Source organism: Pelobates fuscus, chromosome 5, assembly GCF_036172605.1.
Source record: "Pelobates fuscus isolate aPelFus1 chromosome 5, aPelFus1.pri, whole genome shotgun sequence".
NCBI lineage: Eukaryota > Metazoa > Chordata > Amphibia > Anura > Pelobatidae > Pelobates > Pelobates fuscus.
Window position 1 is genome coordinate 16,581,204 of NC_086321.1, and position 21,817 is coordinate 16,603,020.

Consider the following 21,817-nt stretch of genomic DNA (forward strand, 5'->3'; position numbering starts at 1 on the left):
AATAGCTTAAAGGGACATTAGAGTCACCAGAACAACTTTAGCTTATTGTATTTGTTCTGGTGAGTAAAAGGCAGTGTTTACATTACAGCCTAGGGACATCTCCAATTGCAACTGTTTAGACGGCCACTGCTGCCCAGTGCAGCACGGTCATTCAGCGTCTCCACACTGTGAACTTTCCTTGAAGTGGGGAGATGCTGACTGGCGTTTGGCCCCGCCCCCACCATGACCCCTTGGCGATCTCAGCCCCGGCCCCCACCATGCCTCTTCGCCAATCTCAGCCAATCCTATGCTTTCTACCAAATATGCTCAATCCCATCTCTCCTGGGCGGCAGCAACGACCACTGTACACATCAGCCGCAATACATATAGTAAAAACAAAAGAAAAAGTTACCTGCGCTCTTTCCTTAACCCCTTAAGGACACATGGCATGTGTGACATGTCATGATTCCCTTTTATTCCAGAAGTTTGGTCCTTAAGGGGTTAATCTCTATGTATATTTAAACAAATGGAGGTCATTTAGTTACTCCAATGGTCACTGGAGGGAATGCCCGTCTGCCAACGTCAGGGCAGACCCCCCTGGCCATTGGAGTAACTAAATGACCTCCATTTGTTTAAATATACATAGAGATTAACCCCTTAAGGACCAAACTTCTGGAATAAAAGGGAATCATGACATGTCACACATGCCATGTGTCCTTAAGGGGTTAAGGAAAGAGCGCAGGTAACTTTTTCTTTTGTTTTTACTATATGCATTGGAGCTGATGTGTACAGTGGTACTGTGATGGGAGTGAGCGCAGGACTTATCTTTCTGTATTTGTATTCACTTTTTGTATCACACCACTTTGCTACAATGCTGCCACCCATCCCAATCCCTAGGGAGGGGCTCTCCAATCCCTAGGTGGGGGCTGCCCAATCCCTAGGTGGGGGCTGCCCAATCCCTAGGTGGGGGCTGCCCAATCCCTAGGTGGGGGCTGCCCAATCCCTAGGTGGGGGCTGCCCAATCCCTAGGTGGGGGCTGCCCAATCCCTAGGTGGGGGCTGCCCAATCCCTAGGTGGGGGCTGCCCAATCCCTAGGTAGGGGCTGCCCAATCCCTAGGTAGGGGCTGCCCAATCCCTAGGTAGGGGCTGCCCAATCCCTAGGTAGGGGCTGCCCAATCCCTAGGTAGGGGCTGCCCAATCCCTAGGTAGGGGCTGCCCAATCCCTAGGTAGGGGCTGCCCAATCCCTAGGTAGGGGCTGCCCAATCCCTAGGTAGGGGCTGCCCAATCCCTAGGTAGGGGCTGCCCAATCCCTAGGTAGGGGCTGCCCAATCCCTAGGTAGGGGCTGCCCAATCCCTAGGTAGGGGCTGCCCAATCCCTAGGTAGGGGCTGCCCAATCCCTAGGTAGGGGCTCTCCAATCCCTAGGTAGGGGCTCTCCAATCCCTAGGTAGGGGCTCTCCAATCCCTAGGTAGGGGCTCTCCAATCCCTAGGTAGGGGCTCTCCAATCCCTAGGTAGGGGCTCTCCAATCCCTAGGTAGGGGCTCTCCAATCCATAGGTAGGGGCTCTCCAATCCATAGGTAGGGGCTGTACAATCCATAGGTAGGGGCTGTACAATCCATAGGTAGGGGCTGTACAATCCATAGGTAGGGGCTGTCCATTCCCTAGGTAGGGGCTCTCCAATCCATAGGTAGGGGCTGTACAATCCATAGGTAGGGGCTCTCCAATCCATAGGGGCTCTCCAATCCATAGGTAGGGGCTCTACAATCCATAGGTAGGGGCTGTACAATCCATAGGTAGGTGCTGTCCAATCCCTAGGTAGGGGCTCTCCAATCCCTAGGTAGGGGCTGTCCAATCCATAGGTAGGGGCTGTCCAATCCCTAGGTAGGGGCTCTCCAATCCCTAGGTAGGGGCTGTCCAATCCATAGGTAGGGGCTGTCCAATCCATAGGTAGGTGCTGTCCAATCCATAGGTAGGTGCTGTCCAATCCATAGGTAGGGGCTGTCCAATCCATAGGTAGGGGCTGTCCAATCCATAGGTAGGGGCTGTCCAATCCATAGGTAGGGGCTGTCCAATCCATAGGTAGGGGCTGTCCAATCCATAGGTAGGGGCTGTCCAATCCATAGGTAGGGGCTGTCCAATCCATAGGTAGGGGCTGTCCAATCCATAGGTAGGGGCTGTCCAATCCATAGGTAGGGGCTGTCCAATCCATAGGTAGGGGCTGTCCAATCCATAGGTAGGGGCTGTCCAATCCATAGGTAGGGGCTGTCCAATCCATAGGTAGGGGCTGTCCAATCCATAGGTAGGGGCTGTCCAATCCATAGGTAGGGGCTGTCCAATCCATAGGTAGGGGCTGTCCAATCCATAGGTAGGGGCTGTCCAATCCATAGGTAGGGGCTGTCCAATCCATAGGTAGGGGCTGTCCAATCCATAGGTAGGGGCTGTCCAATCCATAGGTAGGGGCTGTCCAATCCATAGGTAGGGGCTGTCCAATCCATAGGTAGGGGCTGTCCAATCCTTAGGTAGGTGCTGCCCAATCCCTAGGTAGGGGCTCTCCAATCCCTAGGTAGGGGCTATCCAATCCATAGGTAGGGGCTATCCAATCCATAGGTAGGGGCTATCCAATCCATAGGTAGGTGCTCTCCAATCCCTAGGTAGGTGCTGCCCAATCCCTAGGTAGGTGCTCTCCAATCCCTAGGTAGGTGCTGTCCAATCCCTAGGTAGGGGCTCTCCAATCCCTAGGTAGGTGCTGCCCAATCCCTAGGTAGGGGCTGCCCAATCCCTAGGTAGGGGCTGCCCAATCCCTAGGTAGGGGCTGTCCAATCCATAGGTAGGTGCTGCCCAATCCCTAGGTAGGTGCTAACATACAGCCATAGAGCTCTGTGTACTGAATCCAGCTGCAGGCTATTCATAGTAATGTGCTTTTATCTTTTCATTTCAAAGCTTACTACTTCCCTGGTAAATGTCACCTAATATGTTAAATGCCCCCTTTCACGCTTGGCCTGTGTACATGCTTTGTTGCTTTGTACGTTACAGCTGTTTTTTCTTTGTCAGTATTTCTCTTGACTGCTCGCCTATTCAGTACATACACTTATATTACACGCACCTGTTCACTCAGATTGACAACAGACCTAAAATACGGGAGTTGGAAGTTGTTGCCAATATATATCTTTATAAATGAAGAGAACACTCCAATGCTTTTTAACATTTAGTAGATATACCCCCACTGGAAATATTGCATGAATTTATAGCTTCATTTTTATTAATTGGTGGTATGTCAAAAAACAGCTTGCAAAAGCTGCAGATCTGCTATCTGCAGCCCTTTTAACCAATCATATCCACAAAACCTGCTACTCTGACCTTAAATTCCAAATTCACTTTGAATTCCCACTTTAATATGATACAGTTTAATGCAAAGCTAATACAAAGGCCTCATTTCATTTTTACGTATATAGAAAAAATAAAGACGGCAAATGACTCTTTAAAAGTAGAAGTAAATATATTTAAAACATATACAGTTTCTAAACCCACATTCCTTAGGTCTCAGGATTTTCTTATAAAATATAAAAATAGACAAAATCCACCCATCCCTCCCCAAACATGGAATGCCAGTGGACGGGTAAATCAGTGTGGACCCGTAATGGAAATCACATCACTAGCGCCATCCAAAGGGGGCAGTTCCACCTTAGAAAGGAAGGGGGTCTTCCCAAAGGTTTGGCAGGTCAGTCTGGCCTAAATGCACACCAGGCTGCCAGTTAAACATCCAGGCCGGCCCAAGATGGCAGACAATACATAGAGCATTGTGTCAGTGCTCTCCTTAGAGGCCTTTATCCCAGAGAATAGTGTGAGAGCATCTAATGATGCACTTGAACTACATTTTTTTGAGGGGACAGTTCCTTAGTGTCTCCAAAAGTGGGACCCCAGAGAATTTTGTCAGAACAGCGGATAAAACCGTAAAATCAGGACTGTCCCGTCGAGATTGGGATGGTTGGGATGTCTGGATATCTGCCACAGCACCAATGTGCTCTATATCAGGTTAGGACCAAACCGTCTTCACAATGTGACATCACTCGGTGTAAAGTGGAATTTGAAAACCTGGTCGGTCTGTTAAAACCGGATGGAAGATAATGCAGAATTTATACAGCCACACCGGAAACTTTCACGGTTCGGGGGATAAGATGTGTATATTTTTTTTGCCTTCTGCTCTGGAGAAGCTCCTGTTTTTTATAAATAGAAACTTCCTCAAACAAACGACAACTTAAAATAAGACCATTTATTTCAAAATGTATTAAAACCGGTTTATGTAACATCTGCTTAGAAAGAAACGATTAGCAGATTGAGGTGCCCTGACGAAACCATTGGATTATTCCAAAACTATGAATAGTTTCTCACAAGCAGGAATTAAAGTTCAAATTGTTGTTCAAAACATCAAGCCCGATATTTAAATGTTCTGTAACTGGTAAATACCTGAAAAAACACGTCACTGTTTATTGAGAGAACCTGCATGCTGACACTCTGTCAAAATAGGTTTCAAAGAAACTGTAATATGAAGTATTTTGTATGTAGAGGTCTACTGCTCCCCCCCACCTCCCCACATACCTTCCAACCTTCCGGTGTTCTGTAGGACAGTCTGTATTTTGAACTTTCCCTCCATCCTAGGATTCTGCCCTGGTGTCTTCTTTCGAGGAACACCAGGCACCAAGTCCATAATAATGGGACGTTTGCTCCAAGGCTGTCAATCCAGATCAGCATCAGGAATTCAGTCTCCTGGACGGTCTTTATTATTTGTGTCCGACTTGTGTGCACAGTGTACAAATAACGACAAACTCTCTCAATTCTCAGAAAGAGATCCCAAGCCACTCCACACATTGCAGTCTGTTTACAAAGCAGCTGTGGTTGTTGGCTTGTTCAGCAATAGCAATGACGAGAGGAACTGCAGCTTTGAGATAAACTACTTATCCCATAAAACATACTGCACCTCTTCAACGCAGGGAGGTTGAAATCGGCACAGGGCTGTGTGGGCCTAAAGGAAACACGCAACTGGCATGACTTGCATCACTGGCACCACCAAAAGGAGCAGACCCTCTCAGAAATGAGGTGCCTCACATGAAAAAGACGCATGTCAACCTGATGTAAATGGTGGTCGGCCCCACCAAGGGCACAGAGTCTAATCATGTTTTTTTGGGGACAGTTCTCTGGTATCCACCAGAAACAGATCTGGATCAGTGGGACATTCGCCCACAAATGGGACTCACCCACCTAACTGGATAGAGTTGGGGGGTCTTTTTGGATCAGGCAACATAGTGTGATGTAATTCCAGTAAAATACAAGTTTAGCAGGCTAAGATTGCCACAAGGCATATGTATGTATATGTGTTTGTAGTATCAGTTAGTTAATTACACGTAGCTAAGATACTGTTATCACTGTACTGACCAGGTGCAGGAATGTAAGAACTGGAATTACGCGTCCCTCTCCTTTGTATCAGATGAGCCACGTGGTTAGACCGGATGGATGAGTTTAGACTCTATTTATTAAATAGGTTAAGGGTATGTGTGGGTGTAGTTAATTGTGGGAGGAGCTACAGTGCTATATAAGGAATGTACTCTATGTATTCAGTACTCAGACTTTGCTGTATTTTGGTGACGCTAGTCCCTCTGAGTCCCGATCGGTGATCCAATAAAGAATCTCTTCCTTCCTGAAGAAACCTGTGTCCATCTCTCTGTGCTTGGCTTCCGTCAGTTTCTCCGGTATCATTTGGTGCATTGGCCGGGAAGCTCATCGTTCAACGGTAGCTGAGAGGCAGAGGCGTGAGACGGTCTATCTTTGCCCACGTTCTCTACGGCTGCACCCCTGAACTTCTGCGTGGACCTCCCTTCGTCTCGGCGCCACTGGTCTGTTGTCCAGGAGATCATCGGCCTCTACGTGAGAAGTGCTGGGGTGTCCCCGTCGATGAGTGTGAACTCAGGTTCAGGAACGAGGAGGTAAGACAACTGCTGTTTTAGACGGCAGGACCCACTAGGGGTATACCGATTGTGCGGTAGGCCCAAAGGGGTTTTGAATCTGTGTATCTGCCCCCTCTGTCGGAGGGAAGGAGCGAAGGCGCACCGCTCGATCGAACGCTCTTTAGTCAGACCGTTTGATTTGGTTAGTCAGGCGGGGTCCTGGTGTAAATAGCCCTAGCCGGACACCGGTGTCTTGTCTAGACTAGCGTTCTAGGGTGTATATTACGTTCGCTAGGTCGGAGGGACCGGGAGACTAAGCGGCGCCTGTGTAAATTCGGTTCGCTAGTTCTCATCCTATCTGGGCTAAGTGGGAAGGCGTGTAAATTTGGAACCCACTAGACTTTTGATAGTGCGACTAAGAGGCGCCTGTGTAAATTCGGTTCTCTAGCTCGCTATATATGTGGTGATTGGGCAGTGTGGCTAACCAAAACGGGTGTATATAGTTTTAGGTAGTCCATTCAAGGTACTGGCCAATAGTTTAGTTGGGAATTGTAAATGTGTTAACGATTGTTTTAGTAAAGTGTATATCTTGTTAGATAGCGCGAGCTCAGCCGTCTAGCGAGAGTGTTAATAGTGTGTTGCTGTATTATAGTGCACGGTACCATAACCCTGTATATTTACTGACATTATATAATAAGTACTAATCATTGTCGTCCATTGCATGTTTAACACCATAACCACTAATAATTGTATTGTGACCTTAACTTGTGCTTTGACCTATGCTAACCGTACTGTAACCGCTATTTGTAAAAGACGATGTTACTGGGGTGTGTTATAGACGGGTAATTCGTATATAGAGAATTATAGCGTGGGTGACTGTATAGTTACGCCAAAGGGCATAATATTGATTATATAGTGACTGGTGTAACAGCTGTGTGTGTACGGGAATTCCCTGAGTGTTTATTGTTATTGTGTACGTTTCACTTGGTAACCGTACCACGTGGTGCTGTTGCCAGAGGAAACGGGTGTGACTGTTGAATAGTACGCGTGTATAGTATTCGTTGTCGACGACGTTCCATTGTTAAGTATGGGTGCGTCGCAGTCAACGATTCCGGATCCCTTAGGATGTATGGTTAAGAATTTTAAAAAGGGATTCAAAGTTTGTGATTTTGGGGTAAAGATGTCTCCTGTACGTTTGGTCACTTTGTGTACTAGGGAGTGGCCTACTTTGGTTGCGGCATGGCCGCCACGTGGCAGTTTGGATCCAACTCTGGTACAGCGCTTACACGTGGCTGTATCGGGTAGGCCTGAACTTTACGGCCAGTTTCCTTATATTGACTGTTGGAGACAGGCCGTAAATGACTCGCCAAAATGGCTCCAGACATGCCACGAGGAGCAGTGTCGCCTCATGGTAGCTAGGACTTGTTCGTCCACTAGGACCGGTGTTAGGCCCATTTTGGACACGCCCCCTGAGTCCGAGATCCCTTTGCCGCCCCCTTACTTTCCGTTAAGAAGAAGTGACGCAAACGCAGGAAGCCCTGCACCCCTCCCCTCATTACCCTCATCCACTTCCGCTTCCTCCTCCAGTACAGGATCCACCCCCCCTCGTACTAAATCTCCCCTTCCGGAACCAGAATCCACCCCCATTAGAAACGAATATCCTGATTTGGCGCCACTTCAGACTTCCGGTCAAGCTTCATCTAGCTCGGCTCGAAGTGTTTTATTTACGACCTTTTCCCAAAACCGACCTCCCACATCCCCATACCCTATCTCTCCCCGACCGGAACCCATGACTGACGCCTCTCTACGTAGCCCCATCCAAACCCGACAGTTGACTGGTGCCCAACAATTAAAGCACTATCAGATGCCTCTTCGTCTGAATCCCGGGTCAGCTTATATCGATGCCGCAGGTCAAATGGCACACGCTGACCCAGTCTTCGTATATGTCCCATTTACCACAACCGATCTTTTAAACTGGAAGACCCATAATTCCTCGTATACTGAGAAACCACAAGCTATGACTGATCTGTTCACCTCAATAGTACAGACGCATAATCCGACATGGGCTGATTGCCAGCAGTTACTAATGACTTTATTTAACAATGAGGAAAGGACAAGAATAAATCAAGCAGCCATTAAAGCATTAGAGGATAGAGCCCGTGCTTTGAACCAAGCCAATCCAGCAGCATGGGCCGCGACACACTATCCCAACACCGATCCCGATTGGAACGTAAATGGTGCTGATATGGTTCAACTCAGAGCCTATAGAGACGCTATAATTGCTGGCATGAAAGCCGGAGGAAAGAAAGCCATTAACATGTCGAAGACAGTTGAGGTGATCCAGAAAAGCGATGAAGCGCCCAGTGTCTTTTATGACCGATTATTGGAGGCATACCGCTTGTATACCCCCTTTAATCCGGAAGACGCAGACAATTCCCGAATGGTTAACTCCGCCTTTGTCAGCCAAGCATACGGAGATATTAAGCGCAAGCTACAAAAGTTAGAAGGGTTTGCAGGTATGTCCATCACCCAACTAATGGAGGTAGCAAATAAGGTCTATATGAACAGGGATACAGAAAGTAAGAAAGAGGAAGAGCGCAAGATGCGTAAAAAGGCTGATATGCTAGCGGTAGCAATCGCAGGCGTAGATAAACGGGGCCCAGATAGAGGCGATAGTAGATGGAATAGGGAGCCTTTGAGTAGGAATCAGTGCGCGTATTGCAAGGAAGAAGGGCATTGGAGGAACGAGTGTCCACAAAGAGAACAGTCTGAGAGAGACAGACCTAGGTCAGGTTACGGAAACTTTAGAGGCAGAGCGAGAGGTAGAGGAGGCCCCGGAGGGAGTAATGGTTATAGAGGGAGTAATGGGAACAGAGGAAGTGTTAGGGAAGACAGGTATATTCCAGCAGCGCAAAGGTCCCGCGATAGAGAAGGTAGGGACTTTGTAGGATTGGCTGACACGGTCATGGAGGACTATTGATACCGACCGGGCTCCATCCCCCTTGGTCGAGCGGAGCCTATGGTCGATGTATCAATAGGGGGAAAAAGGAGTGCGTTCATGATCGACACTGGTGCTGAACATTCAGTGGTGACTAATCTAGTTGCTCCTCCATCTGGAAGGACTATTACTGTGATAGGAGCAACTGGAAGAAGTGCTGAAAAACCGGTTCTTAAAAGTCGACTCTGTACATTGGGAGGCCACGTAGTAAAACACCAATTCCTTTATATGCCTGAATGTCCAGTCCAATTGCTGGGACGTGATATGCTATCAAAATTACAAGCGCAGATTACGTTCCTACCAAATGGAACAACATCCTTAAAGTTTAATGGACCTTCAGGTATTATGACTTTATCCGTACCAAAGGAAGAAGAGTGGCGACTTTATACAGTGTTGACTAGCCAAAACCCTAGGAGTGATGAGACATTGTTTAACATACCAGGAGTTTGGGCAGAGAACAACCCACCAGGACTGGCCCGCAATATTCCACCAATAAAAATTGAACTGAAACATGGGGTTTATCCAGTGAGCCTAAGACAATATCACATTCCGCAGAAGGCTAAGAAGAACATCCAATCCTATCTGGATAAGTTCATACGGTATGGTATCCTAAAATTCTGTACTTCCCCCTGGAACACCCCATTGCTGCCTGTTCAAAAGCCCGGTACAGATGAGTATCGACCTGTACAGGACTTAAGAGCAGTCAATGATGCGGTTGTTAGCATACATCCAGTTGTACCCAATCCATATAACCTGCTTGCTTTAATTCCGGGCGGGGCTACTTACTTCACAGTCTTAGATCTCAAAGATGCCTTCTTTTGCCTCCGAATTGCCGCAGAAAGCCAATGTATTTTCGCTTTCCAATGGGAGAACGCTGTAACGGGCTCAAAACGCCAAATGACTTGGACAAGACTGCCCCAAGGGTTTAAAAATTCACCTACCCTATTTGGTTCAGCTCTAAGTCAAGATCTACTGGATTTCGAGTCTATCCCAGGAGAATGTGTATTGTTACAATATGTAGATGACTTGTTGATAGCAGCAGTTACAAAAGAAAAATGTCAGCAAGCAACGCACGATCTACTACATATTCTCTGGAAGGCAGGATACAAGGTGTCCAGGAAGAAGGCTCAGTTGTGTTTGCCAACTGTCAAGTATCTGGGATTCCATATCTCTGAAGGTCAAAGGATTATGGGGCCAGAGAGAAAAGAAGCTGTCTGCCAAATACCAATACCCAAGAATAGAAGACAAGTGCGAGAATTCTTGGGGGCAGCAGGCTTCTGTAGGATATGGATTCCCAGCTATGCGATACTGGCAAAACCTCTGTACGCAGCCATCAAAGGTACAGAGCACGACCCCTTCTTATGGACCCAAGAACAGCAAACGGCATTTGAAGATGTGAAGAAGGCTTTGATGAGTGCCCCAGCATTAGGTCTACCTGATCACACACGACCATTCTACTTATATGTACACGAGCAAAGAAGAATGGCTGTGGGAGTATTGACACAGTACTTGGGATCATGGCAAAGACCTGTTGCCTACATGTCTAAGCAACTGGATGCAGTGGCCAGCGGACTTCCACCTTGTCTAAGAGCCGTAGCTGCAGCCGCCCTGCTAGTAGCTGAAGCCGATAAACTCACTCTGGGTCAAGAACTTTATGTACGAGTCCCACATGCAGTACAGACGTTGTTGGATTACAAAGGAAATCATTGGTTTAGTAACAGCCGTATGACCAAGTATCAAGCAATGTTGTGTGAAAACCCAAGAGTGCATTTAGAGACTGTAAACACCTTAAATCCAGCTACCCTTTTGCCGCAACCTACTGAAAGTCAACATGATTGTTTGGAAGTAATGGATGAAGTATTTTCAAGTAGACCAGATCTTCGTGATTTTCCCATCCAGAACCCCGATGTTCAATATTACACCGACGGCAGTAGTTATGTGAAAGAAGGGATCCGCTATGCAGGATATGCAGTGACAACAATAGACAAGGTGATAGAAGCTCGGCCACTGGCGAAAGGAACATCAGCACAAAAGGCAGAATTAATAGCACTAACACGAGCGTTACAATTGGCTGAAGGTTTAAGAGTAAATATCTATACGGACTCTAAGTATGCGTTTTTAACCACTCATGCCCACGGAGCTTTGTATAAAGAAAGAGGACTACTGAATTCAGAAGGCAAAGAAATCAAGTACGCAGCTGAAATCCTACAACTATTGGAAGCAGTGTGGGAGCCGAAAGAAGTCGGTATCATACATTGTCGAGCGCATCTGAGAGGAGATGGTGATGTAACCAAGGGAAATCGGATGGCAGATAGTGCAGCTAAGCGTGCTGCTGAATCAGGAAGACAGGAGTATGTGGGGCATATAGCTGCTCTTATACCAACTCCACTGTCCCAATGGACTCCAGTTTATACAGCTCAAGAAGAGGAGTGGTTAAAGACTGAACCGGGAAAGTATTTGGAGAACAAGTGGTATCAGCTAGAAGATGGAAGAATAGTCATACCAGCATCACTAGCGGTAGAAATTGTCCAAAATTATCACAACGGGACACATTCTGGGAGAGACAGTACTGAAGAATCTCTCAGGAAACATTTCTACATACCAAGATTGTCCAACTTGACTCAGGCCATTGTACGCAGATGTGTAACGTGTGCTAAGAATAATGCAAGACAAGGACCAGTAAAGCCACCAGGAGTCCAGTTTATGGGGGGACTCCCCATGTCCGATCTACAAATAGACTTTACAGTAATGCCTAAATCGGGTGGACATCGTTACCTGTTGGTAATTGTGTGCACCTATTCAGGCTGGGTAGAAGCATGTCCTACTCGTACAGAGAAAGCAGGAGAAGTTGTAAGATTCCTGCTACGAGAAATAATACCCCGATATGGACTACCCTGTTCTATAGGATCGGACAATGGTCCAGCTTTTGTTCATCAGTGCCTACAACAACTGACTCATATGCTTGGTATAAAGTGGAGGCTTCATACTGCATATAGACCCCAGAGTTCTGGTAAGGTAGAGAGAATGAATAGAACTATAAAGAACCAGTTGGCTAAAATGTGTCAGGAAACCCAACTTAAGTGGAACGTTCTCTTACCCATAGCTTTATTGCGAATCCGCAGTACCCCTACCAGAAGGATGGGCCTCTCTCCTTTTGAAATCATGTATGGGCGACCACCTCCCGTACTTGGTAACTTAAGGGGGGACTTGAGTCAGTTGGGAGAAGGAATTACCCGGCAGCAGGTTGTAGAGTTGGGTAAGACTATGGAGGAGGTACAGAAATGGGTACAAGATAGATTACCTGTGAATATTTATCCCCCTGTTCATAGTTATCATCCAGGAGACCAAGTGTGGATTAAAGAGTGGAATAATGTACCGTTAGGGCCCAAGTGGAGAGGTCCTTATGTTGTTCTTTTGTCTACCCCTACAGCGATAAAAGTAGCCGAAGTAACTCCGTGGATACATCACTCCAGGGTTAAACCAGCAGCAGTCGATTCTTGGCAAATTACAGCAGATCCAGAGAATCCCTGCAAGATCCGGTTGAAACGCACTACTCAGTCGGAGTAACGAGGAATTATTGTGGATTACAAATTTTATTGTTACAGGTGTGAGTGAGAAGGCCATAATAAAGCCTGTCCGCTTACCAACACATAGTGTATAAGCCAGGAAAGTCTCGAAGGGACACCTGTGAAGACGAGCAGAACTCCATTCCCTGCAGCCCTCACATCCTGGAAGCTGAGGTTCCATCGCACGGACGAAGACTGAGGATGACGGCGAAAGATGTGCTTTTGATTGTGTTTATTTATATGTGTTTTTATATTCAGGAAGGTAGAGGTACCGACACTCCTAGCTGTGAGGTATGCATTAAGACTACGAGAACAGGTAACCATATTTCCCAAACCCTAATTTGGCATTCACAATACGAATGTAAAGGAGAGGTATCAAGATGTAGATACCTAAATATAGACTATAGTGTGTGCTATTTAGGAGTAGGAGAACCTAAGTGCTTCAGTCCAGAGTATCAACCTCGTACAATTTGGTTGACTCTCAGGAATGGAGATCCTCAGGGGACCCTAATTAATAAGACGGTGTTAGAATCCATACATTCTTCGGGTGTTCTGCTATTTGATGCATGTAAGGCGATATCAAGTGGTAGAAAACCGTGGAATGTATGTGGGGATCTTAGATGGGAGAGGACGTATGGGTCTAATGATAAATATATTTGTCCCAGTAGTAAAAATAAATATGTGAGTCCTAGATGCCCAAATAAAGACTATAACTTTTGTCCATATTGGTCTTGTGTGGGGTGGGCGACTTGGGGACAGACAGTAGATAAAGACATGATAGTGACTAAGTTGCCGACTAGCCCTTATTGTAAGTCTATGGAATGCAACCCAGTCCATATACTTATTAATAACCCCGACAAGTTCCTAGATAAGTATGGAAATTTATTTGGGTTTCAGATATACGGGACGGGTTTAGATCCTGGGACATTATTGTTTATAGGAATAGAGACTGATACGGTATCCTCCCAGACTCATCAAGTATACCATTCCTTTTATGAAGAGATGAGTATAGATAATAAGATCCCCCATAACGCTAAAAACCTGTTCATTGACCTAGCTGAAAGTATTGCCGGTAGTCTTAATGTTACCAACTGCTATGTGTGTGGAGGTACTAACATGGGAGACCAATGGCCTTGGGAAGCAAAGGAGGTAATGTCCGGTTCTGAGGCAGTTGACCAACTAATATCTACATAAGCCGATTATCATTTGAGTGTTAGAGGTAAATCTGAGTGGAGATTAAAGACCTCCATCATAGGTTATGTTTGCATAGCAAGGAAAGGAATAATGTATAATACTTCTGTAGGAGAATTAACTTGTCTAGGGCAAAAAGCTTATGATGATGATACTAAAAATACAACTTGGTGGTCGGCTTCAAATGTCTCAGAACCATCTAACCCGTTTGCTAGATATGCCAGTTTAAAGGATGTGTGGTTTGATTTATCCATCACATCTACCTGGAGAGCCCCAGCAAATTTGTACTGGATCTGTGGTAAGAAAGCCTATTCGGAGTTGCCACAGGACTGGGAAGGGGCATGTGTGTTGGGTATGCTCAAACCATCCTTCTTCTTGTTACCGATTGAAACAGGTGAGACTTTAGGTGTTAAAGTGTATGATGTGAATCATAGGAAGAAAAGGGGACCCTTAGAGATAGGCACCTGGGAAGATAATGAATGGCCTCCCCAGCGTATCATAGATTATTATGGGCCAGCCACGTGGGCAGAAGATGGTACCTTTGGTTATAGAACCCCAATTTATATGCTCAACCGTATTATAAGATTACAGGCGGTGGTTGAGATTATTACTAATGAGACCTCACAAGCACTCAATCTTCTAGCGAAGCATAATACCAGGATGAGGACAGCAGTGTACCAAAATAGATTAGCCTTGGATTACCTTTTGGCAGTAGAGGGAGGTGTATGTGGGAAGTTTAACCTGAGCAATTGCTGTCTTCAAATAGATGACGAAGGGCAAGCAATAGCTGAGCTTACTAGCCATATGGTTAAACTAGTGCATGTGCCTACTCAGGTATGGAAAGGGTACAATCCAAGTAGTTGGTTTGGTAGCTGGTATGAGTGGTTTGGAGGGCTTAAGGCAGTGGTAGGTGGAGTCCTACTGATTTTACTGTTGTGTCTACTCCTACCGTGTCTTATACCCTTAGTAGTTAGGTCTGTGCAAAGCCTGATAGGAAGTATAGCAGAGAGGAAGGCTGCTGCACAGATAATGGCGATATATAAGTATAAGGCTCTAGATCAAGGAGAACCAATGCAGGAAGATGAGTGTTAAAAGATTCACATCATAAGATAAGTCTGGTCTGGTTCATGGTAACCTGAGGTATATGCAAACCAAGGTTAAGTGATGCCTCAAGTAATTGTGAAATATCAGAGGCATCAAAGGGGGGAATGTGATGTAATTCCAGTAAAATACAAGTTTAGCAGGCTAAGATTGCCACAAGGCATATGTATGTATATGTGTTTGTAGTATCAGTTAGTTAATTACACGTAGCTAAGATACTGTTATCACTGTACTGACCAGGTGCAGGAATGTAAGAACTGGAATTACGCGTCCCTCTCCTTTGTATCAGATGAGCCACGTGGTTAGACCGGATGGATGAGTTTAGACTCTATTTATTAAATAGGTTAAGGGTATGTGTGGGTGTAGTTAATTGTGGGAGGAGCTACAGTGCTATATAAGGAATGTACTCTATGTATTCAGTACTCAGACTTTGCTGTATTTTGGTGACGCTAGTCCCTCTGAGTCCCGATCGGTGATCCAATAAAGAATCTCTTCCTTCCTGAAGAAACCTGTGTCCATCTCTCTGTGCTTGGCTTCCGTCAGTTTCTCCGGTATCATTAGACTAGAACTAGAGATTCCTGACATGCGCAGCCTCTTCCTGGTGACATAGAATTAAGAAAGATAATAATTAATGTTCTTTTTTTTTTAAATTAGTTTTCTTTACGCCTAGAATATGTAGATTAAAGCCGTGATTTTTACCCCTGCTGCAATTTTATTTTGTCTCTCTGAAAAGGACTGTAAAATCATTAACTTTTCTTCTTCAATTTTGAACAAATAAACACACGCTGGAAAAGTCACAGTTGTCTGTGTGATCTGAGAGTAAGGGAACAGAACGCAATAAGGGATTAAAGGTTTATGGACAATTTGACCCGTACTAAATCCCACTTCATTAAAATGAGCTATGGTTAACAGTGAATGTGCACAGCAACGTAAATCAACATCAATTCTAATTCTCTGGTCAATTTCTCCCCTTGGAGTCTATAGAATGTATTAACACAACAGGAAATGGTTACAAGGTGGAATATTTGACTAATGATAAAATGGAATGATCTATGGCTTAAAGGGGAACAGTTCATTTCTCATGTGATGCTCGTTTCTAATGTTTATTATAATTTAGCAACTGACACCACTATAAAGTGTAGTCCTGGCACAACTAGGGCACAAATTTCAAAATAGTGTTTCCGTTTCGCCTCCTCTGGACAGGGAGCCAAGATCATATTTTTTCAACATGATTTCAAACAGGGGTTGTTTAATAAAATTTGAATGGACCCTTAATGAGTGGGGCAAAACCATCCGGCTGAATACAGAGGCATTCAGACTGCAAAACCCAGACATATTTAAATATATTCAAACTTTTTGCAATAAGATGGGAATGGGGCCTGTGGAATAAAAATGAGCAGGAGTTCATAGTTCCCCCCAGGTGCCTCAGGCTGTGGTCAGCATGATATTCAGGGAGGACGACCTAGTGAAACCCTTCATAAGAGATGCTCCCTAGGGTCAAACATGATTTTATTTTATTGCGTCGGTTTAGCATTTTTTGGGGGCAGGAGAGGATTTGCAATCGAGTATATTCCTATTTATGGATTTTTATTTGGCCTTTTTTGGGGGGGCTGAAGATAAGAAAAGTTGGACGAAAGAAGACTTCGGATGGGCAAGTGTTATTTTATAAAAACATGTTTTATTGGTTTAATTGCCCCCTTTTATTATTATTATTATTATTGGGTAAGGTAGGGTTATTTATCTAATAGGGTGTGACTAAAGGATTGCCACGTGAGGGAGAGAGGGGGGGGGGGGGGACCATACTACTAATTAGGAATGTGGACAATGGAATTTCCACCCCCACTTGTGTTTAATTATTAATAGCTCCTCCTGCCATCCATTGGTGGGGAAAGCTATGTCCCTCCCTCAGAATATGATAATTAGACCCTGAACAGGAGGGGACTGGGGTGAGGACATTAGGTCCTCCCCCTGATAATTATTATTATTACAACAAAGGGTGGGGGCTTGGGAGAAACTACATCCTCCACCATAAATATTATATTATAAGAGCACCCACATGTTGACCATGAGGGGGGGGGGGGGTGTGGGGGGGGGGCTATGTTCTGCCCCTTTTTATTTTACAGGCTTCAATGGCTGCCTTCTTGCTAGTTTTAAATGAAATATGCCAAGATCAATAAATGAAGCATGACACATATATAAACGACTCGGGCAGAAACGCTTTCATAAATAATAGCTTCCACTGCAAAATAAAATGCATCATATATCCACAGAAATGTATTATTTTACAGGTGGATGTTTGAATCTACAAGGTAAACAAAGTACGTGTTGACAGGATAGCTGGATTATTATCATTATTAGAAGCCAAGTATTAAGGATTGCCAATGACAACGGACAAAAAAAACGTAGATAGCGCACTGCACGCGACACACAATATGTAAATCTAGCTGCTAACGACATATTGGTAGAACTTGATCCCATGGCAACAGAATTTAAATTCCAGACTAAATATGGATTTTATTCAAGATTAATATACACATTATGTTTGAATAGAACACAGTCATTCAGAACTAGGACCTCATCTTCTATCCCACTTACACCCACAACCTGATATTCCTTCTATCTAGCTCCCTGAATGAAAATATCTCAATGAATTAACGGTTTGCGTGCCGGGATCACGTCCGTAACTCAACTCAAGGATGAGAATATAATCTGTTACAAGGTGCAGTGATGGCTGGATAATTTTACCCATGCACTAACCTATGTTTCAAAAACTTGGAATGCTGAAGAACAATCCTAGACACAATGCACACTGGTATGTTTAACCTGAAGATTGTTTTTTTTTTAAACTTCTTCAGATATCCATAATTCATACAATATTACAGGTCGCTTTTTTGATCTGTATTATGGTTAGTTAATATTAATATTAAAATACTTGATGTATATTTTATTTTGTGCCATAAATTAAATGTATTTGCAGTGTACTTTATTCACTAAACCTGTATCCTTCAACTAACGAGTTTTCTCTCAAAGGTTAAATGTCTTTAATAAATACGATGAGGAGGACTAACAAACAGATTTGATAATGTTTTGTAGAGTCCTATTTTTAAAACACTTAGGTTCATAACTGATAAAACTAACCATGCTGGTCTATTGCGTGGGCGAGTCTCGTTTGTCAGTTGTACTAATTGGTAAAATATATAATCTGTAATTAATGTGTTATCAGCTTAATTCCTTGTAATCATAGCAAGTTTTTCTTTTCAGTTGTGTTGAATTATAGCCCAATGTAATAATAATAATATTATTAACCCAAAAGGGGCACTGTAGTTACTAAAACTATTTCATCCTATTGAATTGGTTATGATGCCTGGAGTCTCACGGCACTATCCCTCCATCCACCGTTTTTGAGCAGTTTAACATTAAATAAGGGTCCCTTACTGGAGGTGTGTCTAAGGCAGAGATTATACACTTCCTGGCAGCCATACCAATTCATACCAGCAATGAGCTCTGTGATAGGCAGACTGTGGTCAGCTGAAACTCTCAGCCAATCGAAGCCGCACATTGTTGTTTAGGCAGAGCAGAATCGAGGGGATGGGCTGATGGGGACTCTTGTTTAGCTTAACCCCTTAAGGACACATGACATGTGTGACATGTCATGATTCCCTTTTATTCCAGAAGTTTGGTCCTAAAGGGGTTAAAAACATTAAAAACTTTATAACACTGAATTCATTTTACACGTATATTCTGGTTGTGCCGGATTGCCTGGCTTACAGTACAAGTTAGAAATATATAAACAAACACATTTGGTATTAAAAGGTTAATGAAAAGAAAAGATGTACAACACATAACTAGTTTTAGTTTGCCATTGGTTGTGCAAAAAGCAATATGGCTACATTATCAGTGCAATTCCATCCAACCCAGCAAATTTCAATGAGTTAGCCCTGCCCGTTGCGCTCTCAGCCTGTCATTGCTCTCCAAGGTGGAAACAATTACAATAATGTGGAATTGTATTGTCCACATTATAAGCATGAGTGCCGGCCGTGGCGGTGTGTCATGGGTGCCATGAAATGCACTATTTAATGTCAAACCGTCCCAAATACCATGCCAAAAAATAACCAAGACCAGCTGATATTATGGTGCTTACAGTGTCTCTTCTAAACATTACAGGATACGTTTAAAAAAAACTAAACTTGGGACACAGGGACAGGGGCCTATATCAGATTGCAGCACAACTAAGCATCTGAAATCATCTGGAAAAGTTCACAAACCCAGTACTATCGATTTACCGCTGTCTCCATAACTGCCATCAGGGATCATTGCGGTTTCAGTTTATAGTCAGATGGACACCGCTGTGTTACATTAAATACAAGGTCTCTTGGCCCCGTCTATTGCTACATTAACAGAGATAAAGTTACACACCTGCACTCTGAGGCTCAAAAAAAAGTGTATTTAATGAGGAAATAAATGTTGTTACTTTTTACCAACTGAATTTCCCAATTTTAAAAATTAGGAAAGAGAATAAAAAACCTACTACCGTATATTCCGTGCTATGATTGAAATTATTTTACCAGACTAGATATCACTTATTTCCATTATCTTTCTCGTGTCTTTTTAAAGGTTCCATTTATCGCCCAGTATCACACACCTGGATTCTGTAGATCTGTGTATTTACTAAGCTTTCTAGATACAATTTGCATGTTGTTTCATTTTGGTTAGAAATGCTATCTTTAGACCGGATAAACAGCAACTCCCAAACCCGTGCGGCTGTTCTGTTACACCAAAAGAGAGCACACCGTCAGACTCTTTCCTGGTCCATGTATCGCTATGGACTAATACAGCTACTCATCAAATGTAATGGCCTCTCCAAGTCTGGTATCGACCCATTGTAAAGGGGAATTTTAACTTCCTCTATTTCAGCACACCATAACGGTTAACTAAGCTGGCTGTGAGATGTATATTTATATTTAACCCTAATAGATTATTTTATTTCCATTTACACGCCTTACATCTACCATATTTCCCAGCAATATCCAGCGAGCTCGGAGTCACAGTTTTGAAGACACTCAAGTCCCATTATTTTGTACCTTGTTCATACACTCTGTGGCTATTTTATTTATTGAATTTGTGTCTATGGTTTCTTTTACAATTTTCTGTTCATTTATTGTATTCTGTTTATGCACAGAATTTACAGTACATGTGATTATTAAAGGGATTCTATAGTGTTAGGAATACAAATCTGAATTTCCAACACTATAGTGCCCTCTGGTTCCCCCCTCTCTCGCTGTGCCCCCTCCCTCACATAAGGGGTTAACAAACCTTTTATGTACTTACTTGATCCCAGCATTGCAGGACTAAGTGGAACAGGGACACAGCACCCAGACCACTACAATGAAATGACGCAGTCTGGGAGCCTATAGCGTCCTTTTAATTATTGGGGACACATAATCAATCAAACTTGTCAATATTAAGCAATATTAATTCCTCCCTCTCCCTTCGTTTGTTTTACACCCCCCACCCCCCATCTTAAGTCCTCATGATGTCATAGATCACAAGACATTTAGCTTAGTGCACTGTATAACTGGGCTGTAAATAAATGTGTGCACCTGAAGCATTATGGGATAGCAAAGTCTCTGCGATGCAGACGTTTCTTGTTTTTATTTTACTGCCCTCTATGGTGTTATTCATTGTGGTAAATTCTGCAATGGTGCTTACTGGGGTGAAGGACACTTCATTTTAACGTATTCCGCTCCTGTAGATGTTTAGGTTTCTGGCCCCATTGGTAGCTTGAGAAAAGTGAGATTTACGTACCCTCCCCCTCATCATGCTGCTTTCACTGCAGCTATCCAGCTTAGTCGTCTGAGATCATCAATCTTGATGATCTCAGCCAATCCAATGAATCCCCATAGGTAAGTATTGGAAGGCCATTGTGCATGCTTAGCAAATCCATTCTAAGAGCAATATTTGATGGAAAACAGAGTTTGACTCCGTTCTAAACAGGGAATCACCTCTAGCGGCTGTCTGGAAGACGTGGATTTAACCTTGAAATGTGAACATTGCAATGCTTCATGCATACTTGACCTACTTATAATTCTTCCAATAATTTCTTAAATAAATATGTATTCTAAGCACTGGAGGTTTTTTTGAGCGTGCATGTCCACCTCACAGTAAAATATGTTAAAAACACATAAAACAAAAACACTCACAATAACTAACTGCTTCTGGAGTGTCCCTTTAATAATATAAACCCACCCTGTATAACTAACTGTAATGTAACCTACACAGTGCATTTAACGTGTGTGGGAGCCTGGAGTGTCCCTTTAATAATATAAACCCACCCAGTATAACTAACTGTAACCTAGCCTACACAGTGCATCTAACGTGTGTGGGAGCCTGGAGTGTACCTTTAATAATATAAACCCACCCAGTATAACTAACTGTAACCTAACCTACACAGTGCATCCAACGTGTGTGGAAGCCTGGAGTGTCCCTTTAATAATATAAACCCACCCAGTATAACTAACTGTAACCTAACCTACACAGTGCAACTAACGTGTGTGGGAGCCTGGAGTGTCCCTTTAATAATATAAACCCACCCAGTATAACTAACTGTAACCTAACCTACACAGTGCATCTAACGTGTGTGAGATTCTGGAGTGCTGCAGTATATAAAAGCTGTAGAATTATGCTTTTTATCAATGTATTGATCGGGAATGCTTCTGCGACAAGGAAGTGTTCTCGGGCTATAACCTTTGCTCAGTTCAGTCAATGGATCATGAATGATCAGATATTCGGGCATTTATACCAAGCGGTTTATACGCTCAGTAAAAAGTTATAGCAGTGATGTGCTGGAGAATATGCTGGTGCTAAATAATATACAAATAAGAAACAGACCAAAAAAAAAAACCTGCAAAACTTAGTCTGAAACACCCAATGGGAGGTGGGGAGTCATAAGAAAATCTTAGATATCACATATTATTGGGGTAAATAAAAAAAATATAGTAAGAAAGTAAAACAAGTATTGTCAAACACTGTGTGGCGAAACCG

At 43.8% G+C, this 21,817-nt stretch overlaps 1 protein-coding gene across 2 annotated transcripts in view; it reads right to left on the bottom strand.

Moving 5' to 3' along the window:
- The window catches only part of IQGAP2 (IQ motif containing GTPase activating protein 2), a 267,127-nt gene that overhangs the window by 185,823 nt on the left and 59,487 nt on the right, over nt 1–21,817 (bottom strand). The gene's annotated exons all lie outside the window — the stretch shown is intronic.